The following is a 23,542-nucleotide window of genomic DNA, read 5'->3' as shown; positions in this document are numbered from 1 at the left end:
AGACTTAAGCTTTCACATATGGTTATTTTAATGCATAAGAAACATGGCAAGGGACTAAGTTTGGTGTTCACACACCAAAGTAAGTTCAAACGCCTACAAGAAAGTCTTGCACACTAACCAGACATCTAAGGGCTTGAGAAACAAGCAACTTCCATTAACACTGCAGGAATTAAATCACTCTCTTGGGAGGACTACACACCATTAGCTGAGAAAAAGAAGAAGAAGCCACCAAGAGGTTGTATTGTCACTTAACTCCATCAGCATTGAATTGCTCTAAATTGAAAGTGTGAATATGCCCATCTTAACAGTAACTGTTAGTTTAGTAGTCTTTGCATCATTTCTGTTTCAATTTAAAATAAGTAAGCTAGCCTATGTGTGTGCTTGTGTGTTTACTTTCACTGAACAAAAAGCATGCTTTGTCCCCTGCATCTTTAATTCAATAAAAGAAATGTTTGAATGTGAAGTGAGATAGTTCTCTGTTAGATAGAAGTATAATAAAAGTAAGTGGTGGTATGTGTGTGTGATTGTATAATAGCTCACTTTAGTGAATAAAAAAAAACTAGGATGTCTCCTTCTAAGTATAAAGTGGCCTACTGTCTATGAATCTCAATCAAATAAAAGTCCCTGGTTAGACAGAAAAATAAAAAGACAGAAAAAAAAAGGGAGAAAAAGAAATAGCCAAAGAGTGGCAGAACAAAAGAAAAACAAAAAGAAACAAAGCTGGACACCAATAGCTTGAACCTTAGAATATATGCCTGTGGTGTCTTTGTATTAGGATCTGCTTGGATTATTAAGCTCTTTGGAGTGCATCAACACTTGGTGACTTGGGTTAACTAACCCGGGATCATCAGCTGAAAGTCTACTATCAAGAGCAACCTAACTACAAGGCATTTAGTAGCCCAAAGAGGTGCTGGGCATCAATGTTTTAAGAAGGAATGTGAGCCAAGTGTCTATAGTGAATAATGTGTCAAGTATAAAGAAAAGAAAATGAACTTGCTACACATGACACTCAAATAAAGCTTATGAACAAAATAATAGCCAAGGATAAAGGAATAATGAGAGGTCATAGCAGTATGTTACTTGAAGCTTGAAGGAGACTTTCTAGGCTTAAGAGTCAATAAGAGGTGAGTGTTTACATATCCACATAAAACCCCATGAACTATCAAGAACACTCTACTAGCATGAACATCCTCTTCCACTTCATTCTTTCTTCTCAATAAATCATTTCTTGCTTGGGGACAAGCAAGCTTTAAGTTTGGTGTTGTGATGACAAGTCATTTTAGCCTAGTTTCACTAGCCTTTTTCTTTTGTTTTCAATTGAATTATGCACTTTCTTGAGCCATAAGCAAGCCAATTGGGTAGATTTTCATGCTTCCTTCGATTTAATCAACCATGTATGAATTCATGCTATTTCATGAGGTTTTATGCTATAATTGTCACATATTATGAAAGAATGAATATCTCATGATTTTGAGCATAGCTTTGATGTGTTTGGTTGATTAATAGGTGAAGAAAGCTTGGAGAAAGGTTGAAGCAAGAAGGAATGGCTAGGAGGAAGAGAGGACAAAAAGTTTGAGCAAAAGTTTGCCTCAAACTTTAGCTCAAACTTTTGGAATAAGTGAAAATGAACCAGGGAGCAAAAAGCTGGACCAAAAGTTTGCCTCAAACTTTTGTGCAAACTTTTGGGCAAAAAGCTGGAGCAAAAGTTAGCCTCAAATTTTTTGGCTAAATTTTGGGCAAAAAGCTGGAGCAAAAGTTAGCCTCAAACTTTTGTGCAAACTTTTGGGCAAAAAGCTGGAGCAAAAGTTAGCCTCAAACTGTTTGGCTAACTTTTGACATCACAAAACAACACCCTGGAGAGCAAAAGTTTGCGCCAACGTTAGCCCCTAACTTTTTGGCTAACGTTGGCGCATGAACAACACACCCTGGAGAGCAAAAGCTTGCGCCAACGTTTGCCTCAAACGTTTTGGAAAACGTTGGCGCCATGAGTGTGCAAGAGGGAGCCAACGTTTGAGCAAAAGTTTGACCCCAAACTTTTGCCCCAACGTTGGTATCAGCAAAACAAATCACTCAACCAAATCTTGATTCGCTTGACTAAATCAACCACTAAACCAAAATTTCTCAATCCTTCAATCCCTGTGGGATCGACCTCACTCCCGTGAGTTATTATTACTTGATGCGACCCGGTGCACTTGCCGGTGAGTTTTGTGTCGGATCGTTTTCCGCACATCAGCTATACGTGCCTTTGTTTGTCATCACAGAAGAGGGGAAGTGTGGGATGTCTAGAAAGCCTTTTTGTAGATATTCAGTTTCAGTCTTTGTTTAAACTTTCAAGTGAATACACTACAAAAAATATTAGAAAAAATGGCACTAATTTTATGGCCCGTTAAAAGAACTGTCATTATGTTTATTAATTTCGACAGCGTCATCTCATGCCATAATGCTTATTAAGAATATTATTTACTAGTGAAAACAACTCTACTGAATTTGACTTTTCTATTAAGAATATTATTTACTAGTGAGAATATTATTTACTATTCGTAGCAACATCTTTCCTAGCTTGTTCAAAGTTCAAATTCCATGAATTTATTTTATTCTTGTTGAATTGGGATTGTACATTATTTATAAGTAGTATAAGCGGTATTTAGTTTCAATTCTTCATAATATACTTAAATAGAAAAGCTTTAAAAATGCACTGGTCTTAGAGCCAAATGATGGTAAGTTGTGATTTTGTATAAGGCCTTAGTTAGACAAGAACTACTAGTGTACTTATATAGGTGGACATTTAATTTTCTCATCTATCTGTTAGGTTCATGATTTATCAGAAGTATTCAATTATTATTTTCTTTATATGAAACACCTTTTCAATAAAATCTTAACATGAATGAAATTAACTGTCTTTTTTTTTATTGAGATTTGAATTTGTTAGAAAATCCAAATGAAGAGGGGGGATATATACTTAAAAGATGAAAAGACTTAAATGGTTATGTTTGGAACAATAAGTAATAAATATCTCTTTAATAATCATGAATGAAATTTTCCACTGAACTCAAGATAAAATATCTTCCAAATTTGATTGCTTACTTGATACCTTGTTACTTACAGCTAGGATTAAGAAGGAACTTGCTACTGCTAGGAAGAAGGTGAGTGTATATCTAAGTTAAGCAAGCATGAAGGAGCAAGATATGTTTTTATTTTTTGTTCTTATTTCTTAATATTATTTAAATTTAAACCCTTTTTATTATTGTCAGGTTGTGTCTAATACAAGCAGTAGAAGTCAACTTTGAAGGCAATGTTTACTTTTTAATTCCTAGTTTGACATTGTTGAAGAGAGAGTGCAGAGAACTCAGCATCAATCGCTGGCCTCATAGAAAAATCAAAAGCTTGCATTTACTCTTACAAAATCTTACATGATTAGATATTAACATAGTTTAGGGAACTGGATGGTAGATTTGACTAATAAGTGCTTATTGCAATGCTTGTATTTTGGTAAGTTTAGTAAGACAAGGTTTTGTATAGGAGTTATTACTTTTGATTTTGAATAATAAAAAATTATATATTATATTAATATTTTGTTTATGAGTTATAATAATTCATTTATGGATTATGATTTTTTATTATTATGAAATTTTAATCACAAAATTATTTATTTAACGCGATAAAAACTATTTTTCTAAACGAGAAAAAATATCATTTTTATCTGGTAAAAATGCCGTTTTAACCAATAAAAATGACATTGTCAGGGTAAAACGGCGGTTCAAAATGCCATTTTAACCAACTAAAACGCTACTGTCAGGGCAAAAATGGCGGTTTAAAAATGCCGTTTTAACCAACCAAAATGTCACTCTGTCAGGGTAATAATGGCGGTTCAAACCGTCATTTTAACCTATTCAAAAACCGCCTTTTAACCCTGGAAATAACGGCGGTTTGAATTGCCGTTTTAACCTATCCAAAAACCGCCGTTTTAACCTATTCAAAAACCGCCATAATAACCGGAATGGCGCCCAGAATTACGTCGTTTTCTAAAACCGCCATTCTTGGTAATAATGGCGGTTCAAACCACCGTAAATACCCAAAAAAACTGCAGTTTTAACAAGAATTTTTTGTAGTATATAGATGATTCATATATATATTATATGTGGTAACATGAAGAGAGAAGGGAGAGTTTGAGGTTGTGGCTGTGTGTGTATTGCCTCTAATTAAGCCTCCTATTTATACTTGTTTTAACTTTTTCAAGCTTTGTAAAAATAGCACCGTCTATAATTAAATATTTGTACCGTCTAAGTGATTTTAATTAGAGGAATGGTTGATGGTCATCCATATTGTAACACTCCTTCTTGGATGACCATTATGAATATGTCTCATTAAAATCTTATTAAAGAAAAATCCAATGGAAAAAAATTTTAGTGAAGAAAAAAGAGTACAATATCCATTGTGATGAGAACTGCCTCATTAAAAACATTATCAAGAAAAATCTAATAGGGAGAAATAAACCAGACCAAGGAAAAATAGAGTATAGTCTCTCCCTCTTGTCGATATTATTTTATATCTCGAAATTGGCGTATTCCAATCTGATATTACCAATCTTTCAAAGGAGGATTTTGGAAGTGTCTTTGTAAATAAATGTACCAGATTATCGCTTGAGCGGATCTATTGGACATCAATTGCTCCTTGATTTTGAAGATCATGAGTGAAGAAGAATTTGGGAGAAATATGCTTTGTTCTATCACCTTTGATGTATCCACCTTTAAGTTGCACAATGCATGCTGTATTATTTTCAAACAGAATAGTTGGAGCTATCTTATGATAAATCTGTCCACATGATAACAGAATATATTGGATCAAACTCCTGAATCAAAAACACTCGTGACTTGCCTCATGTATCGCTAGTATTTCAGCATGATTAGAGGAGGTTGCTGTTATCGTCTCTTTCGTGGACCTCCATGATATAGCTATATCATCATATGTGAATAAGTATCCTGTTTGAGATTTTTCTTTGTGTCGATTTGACAAGTAACCAGCATCTGCATAACCAACTAATTGTGACTTGGACTCATATGGATAAAATAAACCCATATCAACTGTTACATGAAGATATTGAAAAATTTGTTTGATTTCATTCCAATGTCTTCTGGTTGGAGAGAAACTATACCTTATTAGTAAATTCACTGCAAATGATATATCGGGTCGTGTATTATTAGCAAGATATATTAGTGCCCAATGACACTGAGATATGGTACTTCAGGATCAAAGATATCTTTATTTTTTTTTCTTTAGGATAGAATTGATCCTTTTTCGCATCCAAAGACCTTACGATCATTGGGGTACTAAAGGGATGTGACTGATCCATATAAAATCTCTCTAAAATATTTTTTGTGTATGTTGTTTGATGAATAAAGATCCCATTTTTTGTATGCTCGATCTGCAAGTCGAGACAAAATTTAGTCTTTCAAGATCTTTCATCTCAAACTCTTCTTTTAGAGGTTTTATAATTGGAATTACTTCAGGGGTTCCAATGATATTTAAATAATTGATGAACGAACTTTTGTGTGGTCTAGAATTCCACTAATGAATTCTCGTTGTAAAGTATAATTTCTAGACCAACAATAGTCCTTTCATACAAAAAAATTATTTGTCACTAGTACAAACCCCTAAAATCTATAAACCGAAGTATTTAACCTCGGGTCGTTCTCCCTAGGAATTGCAACAAAGTGCCTTGTTATTGGTTATAGAGCTATGTTTTGGGGTTTTTGAGATCTTAGACATGAAAGGTAAATGGCAATGAAAATAAACTAACAACTAGAAAGCTCTTGACAAGGAATGAGAATTAGAAGTCCTATCCTAGTTATCCTCCTCAATTGTGACCACAATTGTCTATTGCTACCACTTAGTTAACCTCTAACCATGGAGGAAAGTCAAGTGGATCAATTGATTTGATTCCACAAGTACTAGCCAACTCCCAAGGGGAAAGACTAGCTTTAGTGGTATCCAAATCAATTAGCAACTTCTAATTATTAATCAACACGGGAATTAGATAACTCAAGCGTCACTAATTACTCTACCAAAGCCAAGAATACTAAAATCTACACTAAAATCCAACTAAGCATTTTATCAAACACTTGAAAGGCATAAAAGGAAAACATAGTAAATTGCAAGGAATGTAAATCTACACTACTCAATTGCAAGGAATTAAACAACAACAAAATCAAATCAACAAATGAAGGAACATGAGTCATAAATTGCATTGAATTGAAAATAGAAGAACAAAAATGCATCAACATAAAAGTAGAGAATTACATGAATTAAATGCAAAACTAGAAAGAGGAAGGGTAGAAGAAGAAGAGTTGCAAAAGGAAGAGTAAATCAAAGCATGAATTAAACCTAGATCTAAGATGGAAATATCCTAAGAACCCTAATTCTAGAGAGAAGAGGGAGCTTCTCTCTCTAGAAACTAAACTACATGATGTTACACTACAAAAAATTGCTCCCCCTTTGCCCAAGCTTGAATTCTGCATGAAATAGCATTAGAAATGAGTTGGGTTGGGCCCAAAATGCTTCAGAAATTGCTGGGGGTGATTTCACTTTAGTGGGCCACGAGCAGCATCGGCGCGCACGCGTACATGGCGCGTGCGTGCCCCTGAACGCGAAGAAACATATGGCAAATATTATATCATTTCGAAGCCCCGGATGTTAGCTTTCCAATGCAACTGGAACCGCCTCATTTGAACTTCTGTAGCTCAAGTTATGGTCGTTTGAGTGCGAAGAGGTCAGGCTTGATAGCTTTACGGTTCCTTCATTTCTTCATGAGTTCTCCCACTTTGCATGCTTTTCTCCTCACTTCTTCCATCCAATACTTGCCCTATGAACCTGAAATCACTCAACAAATACATCAAGGTATCGAATAGAATTAAAGTGAATTGAATTTAGCTATTTTAAGGCCTAAAAAGCATGTTTTCACATTTAAGAACAAATCAAGGGAGAATTACAAAACCATGCTATTTCATTGAATAAATGTGGAAAAAGGTGATAAAATCCCCCAAATTAAGCACAAGATAAACCACAAAATTGGGGTCTATCAAATCTCTCCACACTTAAACTAAGCATGTCGTCATGCTAAAATCAAGAAAGAAGCAAAGGGACATCAACATTTATTCAATGCAAACTAACTACATGCAACCTATCTATATGCAATTTATCTACATGAATGCATCCACTTAGTCAAAATAAATCAATTTCCAAGAATACATATACAAACACAAGGGCTAAGGCAATGGCAATCACTTAACCCACAATTGAATTGAATTACTAAAAAGATTTTACAAACTTGCAAGAAAAGAGATGATCATGGGTGGAAACATGTAATTGAGCAATCGAACCCTCACCGGATGTGTATCCGCTTTAGTCGCTCAAGTGTATGGGGTTGATTCACTCAATTCTCCCCTAATCATGTTTTCCAAGATTTGTTTTTCATCTAACAATCAACAATTATTTCATGCATGCATACAAATATCATGAGGACTTCCCATAGGTTGTAATGGGGTTAGGGTCAAGGTAGGATGCATATGGTCAAGTGGACTTGAGATTTGAATCTTTGATTAACTTAAACTTTCCACCTAACCTATGACAACCTATACAATTCTAAATAAACCTAACAACCCATTCTTCACTTTTTCACACACTCATGCATTCTCTTTTTGATCACCACCAATTGACTTTTATTGAGCCTTGCTTTACGGCATTTTGTCCCCTTCTTATTGCAATTCTTTGTCTTTCTTTTTTTTTTCTATTTCTATTATTTATTTTCATTTTTTTTAGAAATATATACAAGAACATCAATACATATGGTTTACACGTGATTAATGCATGAGTATGTACCCAATTCCCATGATTTTTTAACAAAAATGTAAACACACTTTTATCTCTACCCAATGTTCCCAACTCTCCCAAAATCAAATGATAAACACTCTCACTAGTCTAAGCTAATCAAAGATCCAAATTAAGGGATATTTATTATTTTTCACTTAGTCTTGTAATGTGATACAATTAAGAACAAATGGGTTAAGCATAGGCTCAAATTGGTTATCAATAGAAGATAAAAGGTAGGCTTATTTGGGTAAGTGAGCTAATTGAACAATGGCCTCAATCATATAATTGTATGTATACACAAAATAATGGACATATAGAATTAAACAAATCAAAGATTACAATCATAGGAAGAGAATAATGCACACAAGAATGAAAATAAGTGGTTATATATGATGTAACCACACAATTAGGCTCAAATCTCACATGCTTGTGTTCTTAGCTCAAAAATCATGTTTCACAAGTGTATAATTCAAGCAAGTTCTAATTTTTTTTTAATTGGGGTGCCCTATAGATAAAATCCTTAGAAAATATCATGGTTTTGACTAAGCTTAATATATACATATGAAATACAACCAAAAATCCTAAAAGACCTAAAAATGAAATGCAAAAGTGTTGGGATTAGAAACTTGTCACCCAAAAATGCCAAGCGGTCGGACGACCTCCCCACACTTAATAGTTTGCACCGTCCTCGGTGCATCCAAAGATGAACAAGGGGGTACGGCGACTTTCCTAGTTGCTACCTTCAGTTGGTAGGTCAACCGATGCTGCGTGTTCTTCTCCCACTTCCGTTTTTGCTTATGATGATTCATCCTGGACATAGAAAACAAGTAAATGCACAAGTAAGGAAGCATGGATTGTTGGAATGAGGTAAATCACTAGAATTGAGTGAGTGAATTGGTGTGACAATAATGAAAAATAAGTGTGTGGGTCCTAACTTGCATGCGGTTTAGAACTCACACCCTAGTATTTAAAAATCATGTCACAATTATACAAAAGAAAGCATGCACTTCACTCATTCTAGTGTGCTTGAGATACTTTAAAAGACTTGTAGGCTAAAACAACCCAACGAGTAGTGAAGAAGCATAAAAGCATTCAAGCAAAAATCAAGCAATTGTGAAATTGGATAATGCATGGACATTGATTGATGCGTAGGTAGACTTAGTGAACAAAATGGTATATGAAACTCACACAACAATCAATGATACATATTGAAGTTGTTACAACACCTAAGTGACATAGAGGTGAAACACATGGATGCTATGGAACTTAGGAAAAAGAAGATAGAAGTGGAAATTAATCACATAGCAAGCATGGCCCACAAAGCTTTACAAAGCTCAAAAATATGTCACTAGGTAAGCTTTCGATCCAATTTCACAATTCTATGATCTCAATGCATGGAATAAGTGATGTGAATAAGGGTAAACCATAAATAAGCATCACCTAAAAAAATGCAATGATAATATACAATTGCCTAGCAGTGGGTGATGAATGCATGGTGGCCAAAACATGCAATTTAAAGAGGTAAGATGCATGAAGGCAATGTAACAAGTACTTGGTATTCAAAAGTGTTAAGCATGAAAAATTCCCAACCAAGTAACCAAATACAACCCCAACAAAGAAATCCAACAAGTATAATTAACAACAATGATGTTAAACTAACATCCTATCAATAAGCAGCAGCAGTAAATAGTAAACAAGATTAGCAATCCAACACTTATAATGGAAAACAAAAGTTAAACAAAAATTAAACTAACTAAAAGAAATGGTGTTACATGATATTTGGTAGTGTTGGATGATGTTTGAAGGGTGGAAAGAAAAGAAGAGAAGAGAGAAGAAGGAAAGAAATGGAAAGAAGAGAAGAAAGGAAGATGAGTGAAACAGGGCAATCCACGCATGCGCGTCATGTGCGCGTAAGCGTGGATTGATGAAAATGGAAGCGACGCGTACGCGTGCATGGCAAGGTAGAGAGTCGACGCGGATGCGCAAGGTACGTATTCGCGTGCCCTGGGGCACAAAGTTGGCACACTTCAGGCACAACTCTCGGGTGAATGTATGGAGGGGGTGGAAAAACTCAATCCACGCGTACGCGTACATGACGCGTGCGCGTGGATGGCCGAAAATACTTGGGCACGCATACGCGTAGAGTGCGCGTGCGCGTGGATGGTGCTCTATTTTTTTTTCCAAAATTTTTCTATATTTTTGCACCAAACCAAGCATTCCAAACCTCCAAACAGCTACCAAAACATCATAAAACCTTATTTAACCTACTAGACTCCCAAATAGACTCAACTAACTAAACAAAACATGAAATTAAACCTAAATTACCAATATTTACAAAGAGAAAAAGGGAAAGATGTTACCATGGTGGGGTGTCTCCCACCTAACACTTTTGTTTATTGTCCTTAAGTTGGACTTATGGGGAGGTCCTTATCAAGGTGGCTTGTGCTTGAATCCATCCTTGAACATCCACCAATGCTTGGACTTCCATTGTGCTTCATCATTCAAAGTTAATAACTCCAAGCTTTGATGGAGTTCTTCACAAACCATGGGCTCCCAAAGTTGATCTTCTTCTTGTAATCCGGGGTCTCACACTTTGTTTTCACACCCGTCTTGAAGTTGACTCTCATTATTAGCCCATCCGGGTGGTGAACAAGGTGAATTCTCTATAAAGTGACCAACAATCCTTCTAGACCCATCTAGGTGAGCACTACTCCAACTTTTATATCTCATGTTTGATGCATCAACCATAACGAGCCTTGAATTGCAACGCCAACCACGAAACATCTTTCTTTTATGCTTCATCCCATAAAGCATCCTAAGTTGGCCATCCGTTTCAAGCAAACCATATTCAAGTGGGATAATAAAGCTAATAGAAATAAGTTTTACCCACTCAAATGAACGTGTACATGGCAACCTAGGCAAAGGTGATTCCAAGGGTCTTGACAAAGCGTATTCAATTCCCATCCTTCTCTTTCTAAGGACTTCCACCTCTTCACAAGATCTCTTAATTTCAATCGTTTGTTCGACAATTTTATCTAAACATTTTCCCTTACTCAAATCATAAATGGGAGGACAAGAGAGATTTACCTCCACATTGCTTTCCATCTCCTTGGGAGAAGGTTCTTCATGCTCAAAGGATTCTTCACCACTAAGACTTGATGCTTGATCTCCATCACCAAGGAAACTCAATTCTTGCTCTATCCCATCCAAGGCTTCATATGGAATATGCCTTGGAAGGTGTGCACTTTCCTCCCTAGCATCAATTTCAATCTTCTTGGAGGGGTTTTCTTCAACTTTATGTTCCCAAGGAGGTTTCGCATCTCCTAAGTCTTCAACCATCTCTTCCTCTACTTCAACAATTATGGCTTCCTCCAATTGTTCCAAAACAAAGCAACTTCCCTCATTCTCCACCAATCTCTCCTTCATGTTGTGCTCTTCATTTGATTCTCCACATGTAGTCATGGGAGTTCCATGAGTGTTCAAGCATTGGGATGCTAAACGGTTTACCACCTCGTCCAAGGTAGCCGTGAATTGTTCTACATCCCCTTTCATCTCCTCTTGTCCTTGAACAAGAACATTAAGGATGTCATCCATCAGAGGTTGGGGTGAATGGAAGGGTTAATCAATTTGGGGGAAGGATTCATAGTAGGAAGGTAGTTCTTCTTGGTAGAGTTGTGGTGGTCTAATGTTTTTCCTTCTTTCCATTTGTTGCACAACACACTCCATGGTTGCTTGAAATTGATCCAATGCTTCCTTGAAACGATCCCTTGACTCTTGCTCCTCTTGGATATCATGAGTAGGATCATATGGCTCTTGGATTGATGGGAATGAGTATTCTTCCATGGGAGGTTGTGGTGGAAAGTAGAATTCATCTTGTGGTTAAAAATTTACATGCATTGGAGGTGGTTCATCTTGGTAATAGTATGGAGGGGGCGGCTCTTGAAAATGTTGATGTTGGAGTAGTGGTGGCTCTATGTGTGGTTCATATGGCTCATATGGTTGTTGGTAGGATGGATATGGATTAGGGTCATATGAAGATGGTTGGTGAAAAGTGGCTTGTGAGTATGGTTGATGGCTATGTTGAGGATATGGCTCATAGGTGTATAGTGGTGGTTCTTGGAAGTCACAAGGGGATTCACCATAACCATTGGATTGGTATGCATCATAGAATAACTCTTCCTCATAGTGCATTGGTGGAGGTTGTTGCCAAGAGAATTAATCATATGCATATGGCTCCTCCCACCTTTGGTTATCCCATCCTTGATGCACATCTTCATTGAAGTTTCCATTTCCTACAACATAGTTGTAATCACACTCATAGCCAAAGTGAGAATTCATAGTGAAAAGTGAAAATAAGAAACAAAATCTAACAAGAAATAATGAAACAAAGTCCTAAAACTAGCAAAAACTAACAAGCAATTTAAAAATCAAGCTATTCACAATATATACAATAGCCAATAACATAGCACCATTGCAACTCCCCGGCAACGGCGCCATTTTGATGAACGAACTTTTGTGTGGTCTAGAATTCCACTAATGAATTCTCGTTGTAAAGTATAGTTTTTAGACCAACAATAGTCCTTTCATACAAAAAATTTGTTTGTCACTAGTACAAACTCCTAAAATCTATAAACTGAAGTATTTAACCTCGGGTCGTTCTCCCTAGGAATTGCAACAAAGTGCCTTGTTATTGGTTCTGGAGCTATGTTTTGGGGTTTTTGAGATCTTAGACATGAAAGGTAAATGGCAATGAAAATAAACTAACAACTAGAAAGCTCTTGACAAGGAATGAGAATTAGAAGTCCTATCCTAGTTATCCTCCTCAATTGAGACCACAATTGTCCATCGCTACCACTTAGTTAACCTCTAACTATGGACAAAAGTCAAGTGGATGAATTGATTTGATTCCATAAGTCCTAGCCAACTCCCAAGGGGAAAGACTAGCTTTAGTGGTATCCAAATCAATTAGCAACTTCTAATTATTAATCAATACGGGAATTAGAAAACTCAAGCGTCACTAATTACTCTACCAAAGCCAAGAATACTAAAATCTACACTAAAATCCAACCAAGCATTTTATCAAACACTTGGAAGGCATAAAAGGAAAACATAGTAAATTGCAAGGAATGTAAATCTACACTACTCAATTGCAAGGAATTAAACAACAACAAAATCAAATCAACAATGAAGGAACATGAGTCATAAATTGCATTGAATTGAAAATAGAAGAACAAAAATGCATCAACATAAAAGTAGAGAATTACATGAATTAAATGCAAAACTAGAAAGAGAAAGGGTAGAAGAAGAAGAGTTGCAAAAGGAAGAGTAAATCAAAGCATGAATTAAACCTAGATCTAAGATGGAAATATCCTAAGAACCCTAATTCTAGAGAGAAGATGGAGCTTCTCTCTCTAGAAACTAAACTACATGATGCTACACTACAAAAAATTGCTCCTCCTTTGCCCAAGCTTGAATTCTACATGAAATAGCATTAGAAAGGAGTTGGGTTGGGCCTAAAGTGCTTCAGAAATTGCTGGGGTCGATTTCACTTTAGTGGGCCACGAGTAGCATCGGCGCGCACACGTACATGCCGCGTGCGCACCCCTGAACGCGAAGAAACATATGACAAATTTATATCATTTCGAAACCCTGGATGTTAGCTTTCCAACGCAACTAAAACCGCCTCATTTGGACCTCTGTAGCTCAAGTTATGGTCATTTGAGTGCGAAGAAGTCAGGCTTGACAGTTTTACGGTTCCTTTATTTCTTCATGAGTTCTCCCACTTTGCATGCTTTTCTCCTCACTTCTTCCATCCAATACTTACCCTATGAACCTGCAATCACTCAACAAATACATCAAGGCATCGAATGGAATTAAAGTGAATTGAATTTAGCTATTTTAAGGCCTAAAAAGCATGTTTTCACATTTAAGCACAAATCAAGGGAGAATTGCAAAACCATGCTATTTCATTGAATAAATGTGGAAAAAGGTGATAAAATCCCCCAAATTAAGCACAAGATAAACCACAAAATTGGGGTTTATCAATCATCAACGTACACAGCAATTATAATGAATCAAGATGCAGATTTCTTTATGAGAACACATGGACAAATATAATCATTCTTAAATCTGTTTTTAGCCAGATACTCAGTAAGACGATTATACCACATTCATCCATATTGCTTTAGACCATATAAAGATCTTTGCAATTTGATTGATTATAACCCCTGTGAATATTCATTAGACGGTTTAGATATCTTTAGCCCTTCAGGAACTTTCATATAGATATCACGATCTAATGATTTGTATAAATAGGCTGTTACCACATCCATTAGATGCATATGTAGTTTATCATATGCAGATAAACTGACCAAATAACGCAATGTGATTACATCTACTACATGGAAATATATTTCTTCATAATCTATATCAGGTCTTTGTGAAAAATCTTGTGTCACAAGTCGAGCTTTGTAGCGTACAACTTCATTTTTCTCATTTCGTTTTCTCACAAATACCCATCTGTATACAACAGGTTTTACATCTTCTGGTGTACAGACTACAGGTCCAAAGACTTCATGTTTTACAAGTGAGTCTAAATCAGCCTGCATAGCTTCTTCCCATTTCGGCCAATCATTCTTTTGTCAACATTCTTCGACTGTTCTTGGCCCAAGATTCTTACTTTCATGCATGATGTGTAATGCCACATTATATGCAAATATTTCATTAAAAAAAATTATTTTGGTCCTATTTTTTCTGTAAAGATATAATTATCGAGATCTCATCATTTTCAGTATTTTCAAGTACCTGAACGTCTTCTAGCGTCAAAACTATATCAGAATTTTGGACAACTACAAGTATCTTTACTATGTCTTTATCCTTTTCAACGGGAATAGTATTTATCTCTTTTCTTTTTCGAGGATTTTTATTTTTGGAACTGACAGGCCTACCACACTTCTGACGTGAATTTGTTTCGATGGCCATTTATCCGACTAGGATATCAATTTGAATTGGAGCATTTTCAATTGGTATATAGAATTTAGTAATTTTTTCGTATCAGAAAATGCATCAGGCAATTCATTTGCTATTCTTTGCAAATGTATAATCTTTTAAACTTTTAGTCACATTGCCCTGATCGAGGATCTAAATGCATTAAGGATGATGCATTTCAATTAAGTTTCTTTTCAGGAAGCTTATTGTAAGACCCAGAACTTTTAAAAAGGGTTATTATAAACTAATTTCAAATCCATTTATTTATTTGTAGCTTTAATTTCAGAAATTACTTTATTAAAGGTAATTAAAGCAAGTTTATATTAATTGAATTTGAAATAAATTAAGATTCTTATCCAATATTATAATTATTAATTTATTTTCTATATTTAAATTATAACGTTAGCAGTTATGAAATAATAAGAATTTTATATGGTTAAATTTAAATAGTTGACATTTTTATAATTCAATACTTTAAGTTTTAGAAATAAAGGAAGTAATCTTATTATCTTATAATTTCAATTAAAGTATTTGATTTTAAATTAATTAGTATTTTGGTACAAAAAATAATATTTTTAAATAATTATGAAGGATTTAACTAGATTTCAAATTAATATCCTATGTTCCAATTTTATTAAAATTACCAAAAACACCCTTATACCTATTTTTACCCAAACAAACCCTAACCCTAATATCACAAACACTCACACTCTCACTTTTCCCAACCCACACACACAGCCGCACCCCCTTTTTCCTTTCCCCACACATGCACACTGAAAGAAACAAGAAAAAGAAAAGGGAAACGGGGAAGGGAGCTCAAGGAAGGAGAATGGGAGAGGGGAAGGCAGCGCGGTGGGTGTCACTGCCACCGCCGTGGCCGCGGCAAAAGAGAGAGGAGACCCGAGAGAGCAGGAGAGCGTCGGTGGAGGAGGGAGGAACTCGCCGCTGTCGCATCACCATCGTCCAGCCACTGTCGCCGTCGCGTGGGAGGACCAGGACCGAGGGAGAGAACCACGTGAGGAGGGGAAGTTGCTGCTGCTGAAGACGCGAGCAGGAGGAGCTGTGTCCCGTCGTCGTCGTCGCGCCAGTCACCGCTGCAGCTGTGGGTGGAGCTCGTAGCCATCGCCCTGCATGATTCACCGTGCACATCATCGCCGGATGACCAGAACACGATGGAGGGGAGAAGTCGGCTCCGCTGCTGCCGCCGCGTCCAACCACCATCAGGTGGTCCTTTGCCGCTGTTGGAGATGCGCCGCCAAGCCTCTGCCACCGGAAAACGCCACTACCGCCGTTGAGATCCACTGCCGGTAAGGGTTTTGTATTTGGTTTTTCGTTTTTTTTTTAATTCTTGGGTTTTTATTGTCACGTCGTGGTTGTGAAGCCGCGGTCATCGAGGTTTATCATTGCCGCTGTCGCTTGAGGTTATTGACAGAGCTACTGCCGGGTCGATTCGGAGTCATAGCTGCTTTGTTTTGTTATTTCAGTAAGTAATTATGTTTTGAAAAGCCTCGCATTAGTATTCAGTTGTGTTTGGTTAATGAATATGAGGTTTGGTAACATAGGGTCAAGTTTTGGTGGTTATATGTCGCTTTTACGTTACTAAGGTTGCAGTTGCCGTTGTTTTTACGTTGAGAGAAAAGGTTCTGTTGGCGTGTTTGGGTTATGGTTTCGACGAGTCGAGGTAGGAACTTTTTTAGAAAACTCAATTTTATAATTTAGAATTGTTATAAATAGATATCGATATGATTGTGTAAGTCTTATGTATTGTCTGTTGTCTGGCTGTTTTGGATGAATACGATTATATGTTTGATTGGATTATCGTTTGGTTTTGATAAATAGACTGTTGCTAAATTGTTTCTTTAAAATTTTGGAAATGAGTTTGATTTATTGATAATGATTTGATCTTGAAACAGTTTCCTTGAGATATAAAAATGATATGAATGGTTGGATTTATCTTGCTTTTGAACTGATTTTGGTTTTGGACCGTTGAAAAGGATTATGGAATGGTTTGGTTGGGACCCGAAAAGGGTGGCAAAGTCCAAGTTTTAGGAGAATTTCTATAAAATCTGAGACTTTGTTTGAAATGTTATTTAGAAAATTAAGAATTTAAGAATTATATTATTTTACTTGAATTATTTAAGAAAATAATGAAATATGTTTTGAACTAAATTATTTAAAGGAAATTGGACTTTGATTGAATATTTGTGTTTGTGATGTTTTGGAAGAAGTCAGAGAATTGGTTTTTAAGAGTGAACCTAAAAGTGGTTTTGATTTAAATGGATTGATTTCATTTCAAGTGAATTGGTGGGACTTGTGACTTATATGTTTCGGTTTTATAATAAATTATGTTTCTATTTACTCAAACCAAGAAGCTATGATTTTCGAAAAATGTTACCAAGGAAATGGGTTTTTGGTTTTAAAGGAAATTGATTTGAGAAATTGGAAACTGATGATGAGTTTGAGTATGTGGTTGTGAAATGCATTGTTCACCGTCGTAGGAGCTGCGGCAGTCTCCCGCCTACGCTCGGATGTAAGGGCAATGGCAGTCTCCAGCTCACGTGACATGCATTGATTTGGAAAGTCGCTTGCACCTTTGGCAAGGGCTGTGGTAGTCTCCCACTTGTCTGAGGTAGCGGTGCTGGCGTAAGGGTCGAAGCAGTCTCCCGCCTACGTTGAGATGTGAGGGTTGTGGTAGTCTCCCGCTCACATAACCTTTCTACTGCCAGAGTGAACTCGGGCAATATAACCCGAAAGAGTTGCATCTATGTGACATTGTTTGGGTGTGCATATTGTAATTGGTTTGCCTATCTGAATAATTATGTTTAACTACTAATTGCTATACTTGATGTAACTGCTTTGTTTGTGTTTGAACCTCTCTACTTGTGTGTGTAACTGAAATTAGTTGGATTTTGATGAATTGGATGTTGATTGAGTTGTTTGGGCCTGAAGCCGTGATTGATTATGTGATAGACCAGAGGCCGTGATTGGTTTGAGTTTTGGTTTAGCAAAGTATGAAAAATCAAACTGGTTCAGTGTAGACTTAATGAACCTATACTTAGAACAGCTTGGTCATTCATACTGTCTAGGAAAACTTTTAAATATTTGATACAAAAGGTTTTGGGTTTTGAAGAATAAACGGATTTCTCTTTAAAAAATGATTTCGAATTTTTTAATATAAACCTTTGGTTTTTGAAACGATACATAAGGCAAACAACGGTCATTGTACTCTGAAAACAGATTTATTTTAGGGCAATTTACTATTTAAAATAAATAGAGAAAAAATTTACTCAATTACAACAATTAAAAATTGGTTACTTGCATGTCCTGATTCATTTTTATATAACATGTGGTAACCTTCCACGTTTTACAACTAACACATAAACTGTGGTAAGCTCCAACGGTTTATGAAAGAAGCATCATAAACATAAATTGTGGTAACCTTCCACGGATTATGAAGTGAACATTGGGAGGCATAAACCGTGATAACCTCCCACGGTTTATGAAGAGATCAGTTTGAGCATAAACCGTGGTAACCTCCCATGGTTTTTGAGTACATATATATATACATAATTCCACGGTTTTTGAGTACCTATATATATACATAACCCTAGTCGGCTGCAACATATGGAAGACAAAAGCATTTCTGACGCTCATTAAATTTTAAAAATATAGGATTCATGTACTCCTCATCATACTTGCAATATTAATATGATTAAATATAATTTTAAGAAAATAATATAAACATAAAACTTGAGCTTATATATTCTTTATTCATAATTGAAAATTCACATTTGTCATTTTTCATCTTTGTTTTAAATTTTCTCTAATAATAATAATAATAATAATAATAATAATAATAATAATAATAATAATAATAATAATAATAATAATAATAATAATAATAATAATAATAATAATAATAATAATAATAATAATAATAATAATAATAATAGACAAACAAATCAATATAATAAATGTGCTAATAGCTCCCCTCTCTTAATGGTAATAGTCTGATTCTTTAAATACCAGTATTACATAATAACATTAATTAACATAAAATCACTTCTTGATCACATTGTCCTCTTATTTACTTTTATTTGATATTCCTAAAGATAACACCAACAAACATGTAGTCTTATATTGTTTTAAGTGAAGATAGTATAACTAAGGAAGATATATAACATGCACAAAACTTTGACACATATCGAGCATCCAATGCAAAAATATTAATACGACAAGATAGTATAACTAACCTCTTCATAAACCATAGGAGATTACCAAGGTTTATGCCTAAACCGATCTCTTCATAAACCGTGGGAGGTTACCATGGTTTACGCCTCCCAATGTTCACTTCATAATCCGTGGAAGGTTACCACGATTTATGTTTATGATGCTTCTTTCATAAACCGTTGGAACTTACCACGGTTTATGTGTTAGTTGTAAAACGTGGAAGGTTACCACGGATTATATAAAAATGAAGCAGGACATGCAAGTAACTAATTCTCAATTGTTGTAATTGAGTAAACTTTTTCTCCATTTATTTTAAATAGGTAAATTGCCCTTTATTTTATGTATCTTATTATAGAAATTCTCTAACCCTATAGTGAGAACCAGCGAGGATGATATTCTCACTCCCCTACAGGTGTTTTCTTTTCAGGATACAGACGAAGAAGTCTCAAAGAGTTTATTTTTGTTTCCATTTATATGATGTATTATATTGTTTTAGATTTTATATTTTTCCTCACCTTTATCTTTACACATTTTATAAGAGGGATAGGATTTGTATTATGTAATGCTTGTAAGTCAATACTATATATATATATATATTCTTTGTAGGTGTTACATATGATTTGTAAGTATGTATTTATGTTTTCAACTAAAAGTCTTTTGGAAGGTTATATGGTTTTAAGTTCTTAACAGGCTTCTATCTTAGTATTAAATATATTAAGAGTCGTCATAATATCCGAGCTATCAGAGTGGCACAGTCGGAAGCGTGACATTCTGGTAGCAAGGGTGTTACATTATAGTATCAGAGCTGTCCTTCTTGTAAAGCTTAAGGAATGGACTGATAATGCTTCAATTGTATACTCGAAGCGTTTGTCATGTAATAGTCTTGTCGAATGACGAGAATTAGAGCTTTTTGCACATGACTGTCTATTGATTAATGTCGTTAGTCTATCATTGCATACTTCCTGGTATTAAGTTTGGCCAGCTTAAGACCAGTGGATTATGTATATGGAAGCACTAATGGGTTATCATAGAAGATATACGAGTAATAGGTAACGCATATCATGGGTTTTGGAAAACGTTACAGGTTAAAGTTTAGAAGTCGAAGCTTTGAAGTTGGTACGAGATTAGTGTACGGATGTTAAGCACGTCGTTTTAACCCCATCCTGTTTTATAGCCTTTTTGCCGGCTTGCTTTACCACCACATGTTTGAACTATGTCATCTTTTGGATTGAGCCTGCCTTGTAACTTCTATTTTGTAGTCACACTTCTACCCTTATATCTTTATACCATCTAAAAATCCTAGTATTTGAAAATCTTTTTGCTTTTTCCTTAAATGTGTTCAAAAGTGAAGTGTTATGAAATCTCTTTCGTTTTGTATTAATTTTCGAGGACGAAACCTTTTATAAGGTGGATAGATTGTAAGACTCAAAACTTTTAAAAATAGTTATTATAAACTAATTTCAAATTTAATTATTTATTTGTAGCTTTAATTTCAGAAATTACTTTATTAAAGGTAATTAAAGCAAGTTTATATTAATTGAATTTAAAATAAATTAAGATTCTTATCCAATTTTATAATTATTGATTTATTTTATTAGTATTTTGGTACAATAAATAATATTTTAAAGTAATTATTAAGGATTTAACTAGATTTCAAATTAATATCCTATGTCTTAATTTTATTAAAATTATCAAAAACACCCTTATACTTATTTTTACCCAAACAAACACTAACCCTAATATCACAAACACTCACACTCTCACTTTTTCCGACCCACACACATAGCTGCACCCCCTTTTTCCTACCCCTACACACACACGCTGAAAGAAAGAAGAAAAAGAAAAGGGAAACGGGGAAGGGAGCTCGAGGAAGGAGAGGGGGGAAAGGGGAAGGCAGCACGTTGAGTGTCACTGCCACCGCCACCGCCGCTGTTGGCAAAGGGCAGAGGAGACCCGAGAGAGAATGAGATCGTCGGTGGAGGAGGGAGGAGCTCGCCGCCGTTGCATCACCGTCGTCCAGCCACTGTTGTCGTCGCGTGGGAGGACCAAGGCCGAGGGAGAGAACCGGGTGAGGATCGGGGAAGTTGCTGCTGCCGTGAGTGGAGCTCGTAGCCATCACCCTGCATGCCGTTGCCGTGCACATCATCACCAGAGGACCAGAACGCGATGGAGGGGAGAAGCTGGCTCCGCTGCTGCTGCCGCGTCCAACCGCTGTCAGGTGCTCCGTCACCATTGCTGGGGATATACCGCCAAGCCTCTGCCGCCGAAAAATGCCACTTCCACCGCCGGTAAGGATTTTGTATTTGGTTTTTCATTCTTTTAAATTCCTGGGTTTTTATCGTCATGGCGTGGTTGTGCAGCCACGGTCATTGGGTTTGTCATCGCCGCTGTCGCTTGGGGTTATTGACGGAGCTACTGCCGGGTCGATTCGGAGTTGCGGCTGCTTCGTTTTGTTATTTCAATAAGTAATTATATTTCGAAAACCCTCACGTTAGTATCCTGTTATGTTTGGTTAATGAATCTGAGGTTTGGTAACGTAGGGTTGGGTTCTGGTGGTTACATGTCGCTTTTACGTTACTGAGGTTGCAGTTGCCATTGTTTTCGGGTTAAGCGAAAAGGTTCTGTTGGCGCGTTTGGGTTATGGTTTCGACGAGTCGATGTAGGGGCTTTTTCAGAAAACTCAATTTTATAATTTAGAATTGTTATAAATAGATATCAATGTGAGAAATACACTTTTTGAATTGGGTTTGGTACTTGTGACTTATATGATTCAGTTTTATAGTAAATTGTTTCTATTTACTCAAACTAAGAAGCTATGATTTTAAGAGTTTTCAATAAATTTTTAAGGAATTGAGATAGGTGGTTCTCTCCTAAAGTCTTGAGACTCTGCTGTTAAATTTCATTTCTAAATCCTGATTTAGAATGAATGATTTTGATGAATTTTGGAAGAGATTTACAATTGATAAAATTTTGAACTTGTTTGGAGTTTCGGAAAATGTTACCAAGAAAATGGGTTTTCAGTTTTAAAGGAAATTGATTTGAGAAATTGGAAACTGATGATGAGTTTGAGTATGTGGTTGTGAAATTCATTGTTCACCGGCGTAGCAGCTGTGGCAGTCTCCCACCTACGTTCGGATGTGAGGGCTATGGCAATATCCCGCTCACTTGACATGCATTGATTTGTAAAGTCGCTATGCGCCTTTGGCAAGGGTTGTGGCGGTCTCCTGCTTGTCTGAGGTAGTGGTGCCAGCGTAGGGGTCGAAGCAATCTCCCGCCTACGTTGAGATGTGAGGGCTGTGGCAATCTCCTGCTCACATAACATTTCTGCTGCCAGAGTGAACTCGGGCACTATAACCCGAAAGATTGTCCCGGGCACTATATCCATGGGTCAATAGTGTGCAGGACACTATATCCCTAGTGTGGCAGATTCTTTGCTGCAAGAGTGAGTAGGGCACTATATCCCTGGTCGTGACAGAAAGGCAACATTTCCAGAGATGTGTCAGGATGGCATTTTGAACCGACAATGATATCATGAGCCAAATAGGATAGACATTCATCATATGCGGCTCCTGGGGATGTGTCGGGTTGGCATTTTGAACTAACAAGTGATATCACGAGCCAATAGAATAGATATTCATCATATGCATCTATATGACATTGTTTGGGTGTGCATATTGTAATTGGTTTGCCTATGTGAATAATTATATTTAACTGCTAATTGCTATACTTGATGTAACTACTTTGTTTGTGTTTGAACCTCTTTACTTGTGTTTGTAATTGAAATTGGTTGGATTGTGATGAATTGGATGTTGATTGAGTTGTTTGGGCCTGAGGCCGTGATTGATTATGTGATCGGTCAAAGGCCGTGATTGGTTTGAGTTTTCGGTTTAGCAAAGTATGAAAAATCAAACTGGTTTAGTATAGACTTAATGAACCTATACTTGGAATAGCTTAGTCATTCATACTGTCTAGGAAAACTTTTTTAAATACTTGATACAAAAGATTTTAGGTTTTGAAGAATAAACAGATTTCTCTTTAAAAAAGGATTTCGGATTTTTGAATGTAAACCTTTGATTTTTGAAATGATACATAAGGCGAACAACGGTCACTGTACTCTAAAAACAGATTTATTTTACGTATCTTATTATAGCAATTCTCTAACCCTATAGTGAGAACCAGCGAGGATGATGTTCTCACTCCCCTACAGGTGTTTCCTTTTCAGGATACGGGTGAAGAAGTCTCGATGAGTTTTTTTTTTTTCGTTTTCGTTTATATGATGTATTGTATTGTTTTAGATTTTATATTTTCCCTCGCCTTTATCTTTACACATTTTGTAAGAGGGATAAGATTTGTATTATATAATGATTGTAAGTCAATATTATACATACATACATACATACATACATACATACATACATACATACATACATACATACATACATACATACATACATACATA

At 36.0% G+C, this 23,542-nt stretch overlaps 1 long non-coding RNA gene across 1 annotated transcript; it reads left to right on the top strand.

The window, feature by feature from the left end:
• On the top strand, positions 2,670-2,968 carry LOC110269807. The gene is made up of 2 exons (XR_002358565.1): positions 2,670-2,717; positions 2,930-2,968. It is a non-coding gene; the product is annotated as an uncharacterized LOC110269807 (long non-coding RNA).

This window comes from Arachis ipaensis, chromosome B03, assembly GCF_000816755.2.
Source record: "Arachis ipaensis cultivar K30076 chromosome B03, Araip1.1, whole genome shotgun sequence".
Classification (NCBI taxonomy): Eukaryota; Viridiplantae; Streptophyta; class Magnoliopsida; order Fabales; family Fabaceae; genus Arachis; species Arachis ipaensis.
Note: the sequence above shows the minus strand (reverse complement) of the source record. Positions and strands in the feature narration are given on the sequence as shown.